General features: G+C 38.7%; 1 protein-coding gene across 2 annotated transcripts in view; it reads right to left on the bottom strand.

The window, feature by feature from the left end:
- The window catches only part of LOC138980036 (prophage side tail fiber protein homolog StfR-like), a 20,299-nt gene extending 9,432 nt beyond the window's left edge, over positions 1-10,867 (bottom strand). The window contains exons 1-2 of one of the 2 annotated variants that reach the window (XM_070352829.1): positions 10,735-10,844; positions 7,814-7,869 (exon numbers count right to left, since the gene is read on the bottom strand). The gene's annotated coding sequence lies outside the window, so the exon portion shown is untranslated. Of the gene's footprint in view, positions 1-7,813; positions 7,870-10,734 lie in introns of both variants that reach the window. The other variant, XM_070352830.1, reaches the window with a different exon arrangement.
- Between the last annotated feature and the right edge of the window lie 231 nt (positions 10,868-11,098).

The following is an 11,098-nucleotide window of genomic DNA, read 5'->3' as shown; positions in this document are numbered from 1 at the left end:
TTTGCAACTAGATGATTACCCGCTTCGCCGGGAAGAAGTAGAGCCGAATACCCGGCCGTCGCCGGCGCACGAAGGAAGGGAGATCTAAAAATAGTAACGTGCAGTGACTCCTGTTAGGTATACTTTATGGGAACATATTTTATTCTTCTTCATTTATAAAAATGTTTGTAGCTGGCGAGATATTTTTGAAAAACCTGGTCTCAGGCGTAAGGCAAACGGGCAATACAATAATTATACATTTAGTCAAGCTATCGAACTCACGGACTGAAACTGAACGCACTGCATTTTTTCACCAAGACAATACGGCTTCGTGAATTCCCGCGAGAAGGAAATCGCTCACTGTTCACGTGCAAAACGAAGTGAAACTGACAAGCCAGAATAGTGCGGTAGCGTATTGCACTAAGCAGGAAAGCGCGCTTTTCTGTATTCTTTTGAACTTTCTGACCTTGTTTTGAATACAACATATTATATCTATGTTTTTAAAATCAGGAAATGATAAAGAATAAGATAAAAATCATTTTTGGATCGATTTCATAAATTATAATCGTAGTACTAATTAACCTATTTTCGTTAATTGTGATCACATTGTAAGAGTAAACATGACATATGTATTATATTTTTAGATTCATAATTTGATAAAGAATACGATGCAATCAATTTTAAATCGGTTTAAAAAAATTGAATTTAATGACAACTTTAATGAGCAAACTCATTAATTCATTTTTAAGCCTCCAAGCTGATATGCAATACCAAAATCCGGGCTTTGCCGAAGATTACTTGACCAAAATGTCAACCAATTTGGTTTAAAAAAAAATGAGAGCGTGACAGTTCCGCCTCAACTTTCACGAACAGCCTGATATGACGTCATCAAAGACATTTATCAAAAAAAGGATTAAAACGTCTGGGGATGCCATACACAGGATCTCTCATGTCAAGTTTCATGAAGATCGGTCCAGTAGTTTTCTCTGAATCGCTCTACACACACACACACACCACGACCCTCATCTCGATTCCCCCTCTACGTTAAAACATTTAGTCAAAACTTGACTAAATGTAAACAAGTCGCGTAAGGCGAAAATACAATATTTAGTCAAGTAGCTGTCGAACTCACAGAATGAAACTGAACGCAATGCCATTTTACTCGTAGCATCGTCAGGCCACCGCTCATGGCAAAGGCAGTGAAATTGACAAGAAGAGCGGGGTAGTAGTTGCGCTAAGAAGGATAGCACGCTTTTCTGTACCTCTCTTTGTTTTAACTTTCTGAGCGTGTTTTTAATCCAAACATATCATATCTATATGTTTTTGGAATCAGGAACCGACAAGGAATAAGATGAAAGTGTTTTTAAATTGATTTGGACAATTTAATTTTGATAATAATTTTTATATATTTAATTTTCAGAGCTTGTTTTTAATCCGAATATAACATATTTATATGTTTTTGGAATCAGCAAATGATGGAGAATAAGATAAACGTAAATTTGGATCGTTTTATAAATTTTTATTTTTTTTTACAATTTTCAGATTTTTAATGACCAAAGTCATTAATTAATTTTTAAGCCACCAAGCTGAAATGCAATACCGAACCCCGGGCTTCGTCGAAGATTACTTGACCAAAATTTGAACCAATTTGGTTGAAAAATGAGGGCGTGACAGTGCCGCCTCAACTTTCAAGAAAAGCCGGATATGACGTCATCAAAGACATTTATCAAAAAATGAAAAAAACGTTCGGGGATTTCATACCCAGGAACTCTCATGTCAAATTTCATAAAGATCGGTCCAGTAGTTTTCTCTGAATCGCTCTACACGCACACACAGACACAGACACACACACACACACACACACACACACGCACACACACACACCACGACCCTCATCTCGATTCCCCCTCTTCGTTAAAACATTTAGTCAAAACTTGACTAAATGTAAAAACGATACGTTTAGATTGCTGTCTAAAACCTCCATGGGCGTTCTACAGTTTTAAACAACAATAATTGGTTACTAAAAAAAAATGTATTGCTTTTTAATAGCCCAGTGCAATTCATTTGCGATAGAAAGTAGTGAACACAGATAAGGGTGTGACTCAACGATGATGATAATTAGTTTTAACGTCCTCTTAGAACCATTTGGCCTATCTTGGGACAGGTAGAGTTGATATGCTTTATGTGGGGACAAGACACTGGACAAACATGCAAACAGAGAACACATATGATCGTGTTATATATCTGGAAGTCTGTTGTTGCGATATTTTAAAATGGGGATGGAAGTAATGATTGTGTACGCGGAATATGGTTGGACTGGAGCGGTTTTGTAGGCTTATTTGCTTTTTATGTATGTAGAATATGTTTATATTTGTGGCTGAATAAGTTTAAAAAAAAAATAATATAAAAAAAATATTAAAAAAATAAATTAAAAAAATCTTAATTTAGCCAAAGGAAAATATTGAAACAACTTGCTAAAATAATATATCAGAATGGAGAACTTAAGTTCAGGTAGGAGGGCAGTATGTGCTTAAGCCTTGTTTGATCAATTGAGTACAGCTATGCTTTGTGTTTTAGGCGCTTTAGTTGTTGGGCGTTGGAGGGGAGGGGGGGGGGGGGGGGGTCGGTGGGAGAGAGGATTGAGGGGTGGGAAGGAGGAAAGGGGATGAGGTTTTCAGAACAGATGTCCTATTTCAGCCTTATATATTGAGAGACACAGGGTGTATGCTGGCTTCCATTGAAGCGTGCAACGAGTGAGGATGGGAGCGGAGGTGAGGGGAGGGGAGGGGAGGGGAGGGTGCAGAGCAGTGCAGGGGAGGTGTAGATGCAGGTGCAGGGGTGTGGCAATATTAACTAATGCCTACGTATATATAGGCTATATATATTTATAGAATCAAAAAACAAGAAAGGTAAGTTGCTGGAACGTTTGTTATTGTACCTTAGGAACATTCTTTCGAGGCTGACGTCATTCCCTTTTCAGTTACGTCAATCATTTTGTCATATAATCATTCATTCGCTTGTGATTTAATTACCAGCAAGCGGCCACAAATTCAATCAAGCTAAGTTCTTGTTATACCCTCATTCCACACAACCGTTCTAGGTCCCGTTCCCGTACCGACCAAGGATTGCTGCCACAACAATGGAACGCTGCGCAAACGGCCGTTTTTGGCATCTTTCAACAGCGTCTGACCATAGTGGCAGCCGTCCTTGGTCGGTACGGGAACGAAAGCTAGAACGGATGTGTGGAATGTGGGTATGACAACTCAGTGTGTGAGAGCGCTACCGTTTCGTTACCGTTGTTTTAAGCCTCCTTTAACGATCCAAGCATTCCGTTACCGACGAGTTAAGGTTCCATTACCGTTCATTCTGATCGGGAGGGGAACGGTTAGAATTTTGAACATGCAGCCCAAACTCAACCGTCCCTACCGACCCTACTGTTCAAAGCAGTTCCGTTAACGATCATTGCGGTTCCTCCCGTGCCCGCACCGTTCCTTGGTCGGTACGGGAACGGGACATAGAACGGCTGTGTGGAATGGGGGTATTACGTGTTGTTTGTCTGTGCACTTAAAAGACCGTTGGGTCGATGTAGGCTATTTGTGATTGTAATGTATTGTTTTGTCCATAACATTCCAACAACTTACATTTCTTGTTTTTTTATTCAGAATTTTGGAACGTTGGCAGTCTCTTTGTTTTTAGATTTAATACGTATATAGATATAACTAGATGAATACCCGCTTCGCCGGGTACGGCTTCGCCGGGAAGAAGTCGGGCCGAATACCCGGCTGCGCCGGGGACGCCGGCTTTGCCGGCGCACCGCACGAAGGAAGGGAGATAAACGCGCAAAACACTGGAGAAGAGTCTAAAAATAGTATAACGGGAATATGGATTGGGCGTTGTCGACAGTGACCTTCTAAAAATAGAAAAGGGAATATGGATTTAAGCCACACGAAGGAAGGGAGATAAACGCTGCAAAACTGGAGAAGATAAGGAAGAGTTACTGGTAGTGGATCCAGACAAAAAAAAACAAAATCGGTTCAGCGCTGCGCGCTGAGAGCACGTGTTGAAATATCGACCAGGTACCGGGTGTACCTGAATATGCCCACCAAATTTGAGAACCTTGGCCGCGCATCGCGAACAGACACACAGACACAAGTCGTATATATATATATAGATAACAGTATGATTAAATACACAAGCGCAACGTTAAGAGTACAAATGGTTGGTTGGTGGTGGGTTTTTTTCGTATCGTGCCAACAGCCTATATGGCTATAGCTCTCCGGAACCGATGCAAGTTTGTTTCTGTTCTCAGTTTACATGGCAGTAGCCATGCTTAAAACTAGTTTCTTTAAAGGTCTTTCACAGGTAAAGTGTAGACAGTTCTGAAAAACTCATGGCTTTTTACGTTTGTTTCTTCTAATCTTTTTACAAAATTTGATCTCTTTTAAAAGGTAAAGATTCTGTCAGGGGGTACATACCGGAATAAACCTTTCCGAGTTTCTGCACTGTAGTGTTTTTCAGGAATTTCCGGTACGTCCACACACGATGTGAGGCACTAAAATCACCAAAATTAAACTTGGAGAACACATGGAATAACTTAGTTTTCTGGGTAGTTATTAAAGTGACTTATGAAAAGAAATAAAAAATATGTGAATACTACAGGACATAGACTGCCGTTGCTATGGAAACTGGCTTAAACAGCGCCATATTGAATTTCTAGGAAACGGTTTTACAGCAACATCAAACAGGCACAAAGATTTACATGACTTTTATCTACAATCATATACAACGATTTGTTTTTAGAAAAGACTACAGTTATATTAATATTAATTATTGAAATAAGGATTAATGAAGATGCGGTTAGAAATTCATTAATCCCTATTACAAAAATTAATATAAATTCAACTGTAGTCTTTAGTAAAAATATCGTTCTATATGATTGTAGATAAAAGTCATGTGTATCTTTGTGCCAAATATCATGCATTTCTGATGTATGATGTCGCTGTAAAAACGTTTCCTAGAAATCCAATACGGCGGCTGTTTCCATAGCAACGGCGATCTGTGTCCATTAATATTTACACATTTTTCATTCATTTTTATAAGTCACTTCAATAACTACCAAGAAAACTAGGTTGTTCCATGTATTCTCCAAGTTTAATTTTAGTGTCACACATCGTCTTAAATGGTCCAAGTACTTATGGTTCTGCCCCCCGCGGGTTAGGGGGAGTCCCATATTGGTTGCGACGAGAAAGAATTTACCCGATGCTCCCCAGCATGTCGTAAGAGGCGACTAACGGATTCTGTTTCTCCTTTTACCCTTGTTAAGTGTTTCTTGTTTTGAATATAGTCAATGTTTGTAAAGATTTTAGTCAAGCAGTATGCAAGAAATGTTAAGTCCTTTGTACTGGAAACTTGCATTCTCCCAGTAAGGTCATATATTGTACTACGTTGCAAGCCCCTGGAGCAAATTTTTGATTAGTGCTTTTGTGAACAAGAAACAATTGACAACCACGCACCGAATATGCATACCAGCGCTCATTGGTTAATAACAGGATATTCGATGATTATTTTCCCGTGGGTAGCTTCCCTTTGCTGCGCAATATTTATATATGTTTTAGACCAATGAGCGCTGGAATGCATATTCGGTGCGGATGCATGATTTCACGCCAAGTGGAAGTTAGCGGCTCGCAAGCGAAGATTCGTCCAAATGATGATTAATAACAACCTGCAGCGGACGGAAGCTGAAAATTAAAGGTACATACAGTTCAAACAATCATTCAACTGTATTTATTTGACCTTACACAGACTGTAGGAAGAGGCAAACCGTATTGAACAATATTTTTCCCCAGGAAGCGACTCCAAGAACACAGAAGACTCGAAGGTGAGTGACGTACCTTGTAGTCTTTCTGTGATAGTAGTAGTCCAGTGGACGATACCTTCCGCCTGTGGTCAGTCACACCTATCTCGAAAACTAAGCGTCGCACAGAACCAGCGCCCTTCCGATCCATTACAGAGGCTGAGTGAATCCGAGACTGGCTCCGTGGCCAGGCGACATGGATAATCATGAATATTAGTGCAGATAGCACGACAATATTGCTATTTCATATGTTACGTAGATTTCAATTGGGCAATTGGGCAAAACCGAGCTCATTGCAAAAGTGATATCGACACCATTTCCGTCGATATCGGTTTTGATATCGACGACCTCTTTATTGCTTCCCCACTTCAAAAACAAAGACACCTAAATCTAAGAACAAAAAAATATATATGAAAATGTAATTATCCCAGAATTTAGTTGAGCAAGTGACTGATTACTTTTTGAAAGAAAAGACATTTTGGAAATACTGGAAAGTACAAAAAAAAGAGTGAACAAAAAGAAATAATAATCAGAGGGAGGGATATGGAACAGCCAACACTGAGACAAATACTTTTGTAATTTCTTTACAGTTTCTCGATTTTGATATCATTGTCTCAACAGACCATAGCAGAAGATATCATCACACAGTCCGTCATTATTCCCCCCTCTGCTTCTTTACCTCTGTAAACTTGTAGAGCTAGTTATTTTTCGATAAACACCCAGCAACCAAACAAATAACGACCCAGCAACAGCCTGAATCCTCGATAGCGCAATGGATTGAGAAGCTGTTCTGCGTCGGCTACTTTTGCGACTGAAAAGTTCCGAACGCTCTAATTTACGAAGTATACATCTCTGGAGCAAACAATACAAACATACTGCATCTAAATTAACAACTACAGGCTTGAACACATGAATCTCCATATAAAATCCATGAGTTTGGTTGTTTTCTGAATCTAGGTCTGCTGTGCACAAACGTTCATCACAAGCAAATTCCCAAGGCAAGTAACTCTCATACTTTGTCTAGCGACAAGAGTAGTTCCCCTTTCAAATTTCTTTTCACTCAGTTTCTTCGACAACAGACTGCAATCCGACGGTCAGTTTTCAACAATATTTCATTTAATAAACAGATCACACGCAACCAAATGCACACATCTCATCAATTTAAACAACATAAAGCGGTTTCATACACTATTTTCCCCAGAAAACTGAACTTCATACAGTTTTTAACGTTGGAACACGGGTGCAAAAGTTCGTCTGCTAGTCCCATTTGACGAAAGAACATTATCCTAAGCGATACCAAAACATATACAGAACACACAATATCTGCCTTTGCCGCCACAGCAGAATAACAGCATATCTGTGTACTTGATTTTAGTCCAAAATAGGAAAACTGACAAGAAGTGTTAACAGAATGGAATGATTTGCACGGAACTATACAACCGCGCATTAATCGATCGCCTGCGCAGGTTGACTGGTTGAGTGAATAGGATTCGATCAAACTTTCGCAAAAAAACTCCTCTTTTCTTTGAATAACTGAAGAAAGGAGGAATAAAGAGGTTACACACCTCGTCTCAGTGATTATAACAAATAATGGTCTCAGTTCGCGGTCATGAAAAAGCTCGCTAAAGCTCGCATTTTTCATGATCCGCTAACTTCGACCATTATTTTTAATAATCACTGAGACTCGGCATGTTGGGTAATGTGCTTTCTGTTAATACTGATTGTGTTTGTCCGCTTTCCTTTCACCTTCCGAACACACACACACACACACACACACACACACACACACACACACACACACACACACACACACACACACACACACACACACACACACACATAAAAAAAATCGGCAAAAAATGTGTCAAGTAAATAGTCTCAAAAATGTCGCTACCAATTTTCATAACAATCCGTAATTTAAACGCAAGACGCGTGATTTAACCTTGTTCATTAACAAGATAACAATGACAATTTACTCACCAGTACGAAGACACACGAAGCGGTTTCGATGATTGTCTTCGTCAGCAAATAAAAGACTAATACAAGAAGAAAGACACAGAAGAAATCAGCACAGAAGACGACAGACAACAAATAACGTTATACTAAAAACAAGTCGCGTAAGGCGAAAATACAAGATTTAGTCAAGCTCAGTCGAATGGAACTCACAGAATGAAACTGCTCGCATTGCATTTTTTTTCCGCAAGACTGTACACTCGTGGCATCGTCTGTTAACCGCTCGTGGCAAAGGCAGTGAAATTAACAATCCAGAAAAGCGCGGTAGCGGTTGCGCTGAGGAGAATAGCACGCTTTTCTATATCTCTATTCTTTTTACATTTAGTCAAGTTTTGACTAATTGTTTTAACATAGAGGGGGGAATCGAGACGAGGGTCGTGGTGTATGTGTGTGAGTGTGTGTGTGTGCGTGTGTGTCTGTGCGTGCGTGTCTGTAGAGCGATTCAGAGTAAACTACTGGACCGATCTTTATGAAATTTTACATGAGAGTTCCTGGGTATGATATCCCCGGATTTTTTTTCTCATTTTTTGGATAAACGTCTTTGATGACACCATATCCGGCATTTTGTAAAAGTTGAGCCTGCACTGTCACACCCTCATTTTTCAATAAAATTGATTGAAATTTTGGCCAAGCAATCTTCGACGAAGGCCGGACTTTGGTATTGCATTTCAGCTTGGAGGCTTAAAAATTACATTAAAAATCTGAAAATTGTAATTAAAATAATGTTTTTATAAAACGATCCAAAATTACATTTATTGTATTCTTCATCATTTTCTGATTCCAAAAACATATAAGTATGTTATATTTGGATTAAAAACAAGCTCTGAAAACTAAAAATATGAAAATTATGATTAAAATTTAATTTCCGAAATCGATTTAAAAACAATTTTATCTAAATCCTTGTCCGTTCCTGATTCCAAAAACTAATATAGATATGATATGTTTGGATTAAAAACACGTTCAGAAAGTTAAAAAGAATAGAGATATAGAAAAGCTTGCTATCCTCCTCAGCGCAACCGCTACCGCGCTTTTCGGTGGACAGGTCTTGCGGAAAAAAATGCAATGCGTTCAGTTTCATTCTGTGAGTTCGACTGAGCTTGACTAAATGTTGTATTTTTGCCTTACGCGACTTATTAACTTTCTGAACGTGTTTTTAATCCAACATATCATATCTATATGTTTTTGGAATCAGGAACGGACAAAGAATAAGATGAAATTGTTTTTAACTCGATTCGGAAATTTATTTTTAATCATAATTGTTATATTTTTAATGTTCAGAGCTTGTTTTTAATCCGAATATAACATATTTATATGTTTATGGAATCAGAAAATGATGAAGAATAAGATAAACGTAATTTTGGATCGTTTTATAACAAAATAATTTTAATTACAATTTTCAGATTTTTAATGACCAAAGTCATTAATTTATTTTAAAGCCTCCAAGCTGAAATGCAATACCAAAGTCCGGCCTTTATCGAAGATTGCTTGGCCAAAATTTCAATCAATTTGATTGAAAATTGAGGGTGTGACAGTGCCGCCTCAACTTTTACAAAATGCCGGATATGACGGCATCAAAGACATTTATCCAAAAAATAAAAAATAAACATCTGGGGATATCATACCCAAGAACTCTCATGAAACATTTAATAAAGATCGGTCCAGTAGTTTACTCTGAATCGCTCTACACACACACACGCACACACACACACACACACACACACACACACACACACACACACACACACACACACACTCACACACACATACACACACACACACACACACACACACACACACACACACGCGCGCGCGCACACACACCACGACCCTCGTCTCGATTCCCTTTCTATGTTAAAACATTTAGTCAAAACTTGACTAAATGTAAAAAGAACCAAGTCTACGGGGGTCTTTAGGTAGACATAACCAAGCTAAGAGAAGGTAACTCTCGCGGAAAATCGGAAATCCCCAAAACAGGGAGACAAAAGAACACGCTTTCACCTTGTGCAGTTAGGCAGTTCAAACGTGTCTTTTGCGTTGTTTTTGGTGTTAAAAACTGACCTACGATTAAAGAGCAGACATCGGCCTCGAGGTGCACCCCTATTGTGAAGAATATGTAGCCTTTTCCTATTGAGTATTCTGTCTGCAAAACATATATTTAGGATCATCAAGACTTGAAAAATACGATTTCTTGGTGGTTCGTTCGTTACTCTTACCGTCCTGATCACTTACATTAGCACCAGAGTGTGCGAAAGACTCAAAAATGCAGATGAAACACACCAACCTCGCTACTTCGGAGCTATTTTTAGCGTTCTCAGTCACTAACTATTTTTTAATCAAATGCTTATGTAAAACCATAACGTCAAAAGATGTTTAAATTTGTGTTTACAACAATGTTCATCAAATGATTTTACAAACAACAAAGTCATTGTCATTGGGAAAATGTCTAAATTCGCTAAATAACAACGGGTTCTTTCATACGTTAAATCTGGAAAGTCATATTTAGCATAATACAGAATTGTTCAAAAACCAAAAAAATACACCAAAGTCCGTTACAATGACTTTCAGCAATTTTCAAAATTATAAATCGAGATAACTAGACACATTGAAAGAAATTTGGTGCACTAAATAGTTTTCCTGATCACGGATCATGGTGCGAAACTTTCTATACAACTTTCTTTCAAGAAGTGTACGTATGTATGTTTTAAGAAAAAGGCGTGTCCCCTGTTTTGAGCGAACACTGTTTTCGAAAAGATAGACAGCGGCCACAACTCCTCTTTATTTGAATGAATGTCAACTTCAAATAGATTGTTTTAGAGTGCAGATTAAGAATTTGAAAACACAATTGGTTATACCTAGAACTTGAGAAAAAATGCAAAACGTGTTCTCACCTCTGCCCAGCAACAAGAATCAAAGGACCCGAAAAGGGAAATGAAAATTTCACGTAATTTCACATGTAAAGGCACGAACATCGTGTTTATATGCAATCACCTGTCATGCCTGTCTCGCCTGTCATGACTTTGTCAAGCATGTAGAAAGATTTATTATGGGGAGGCATCACGATCCTTCAAAACCCGCTTTAATTTGGTGAGCATCTCACTGATGTTCGTCATAACCGACAAAAACCTGTTCCAATCCATGTCAACGCTGTCAACCACTCCCATCAAGGAGTTCCGAGTGAAAGGTGACTGTGCCGGACGTAAACTGGGGGAATCATACATCATTCAAAAGCTCGGCACATTGTCACCTGATGCC

This window comes from Littorina saxatilis, linkage group LG11 (assembly GCF_037325665.1).
Source record: "Littorina saxatilis isolate snail1 linkage group LG11, US_GU_Lsax_2.0, whole genome shotgun sequence".
Classification (NCBI taxonomy): Eukaryota; Metazoa; Mollusca; class Gastropoda; order Littorinimorpha; family Littorinidae; genus Littorina; species Littorina saxatilis.
This window is presented reverse-complemented; position numbering and strand designations above follow the sequence as displayed.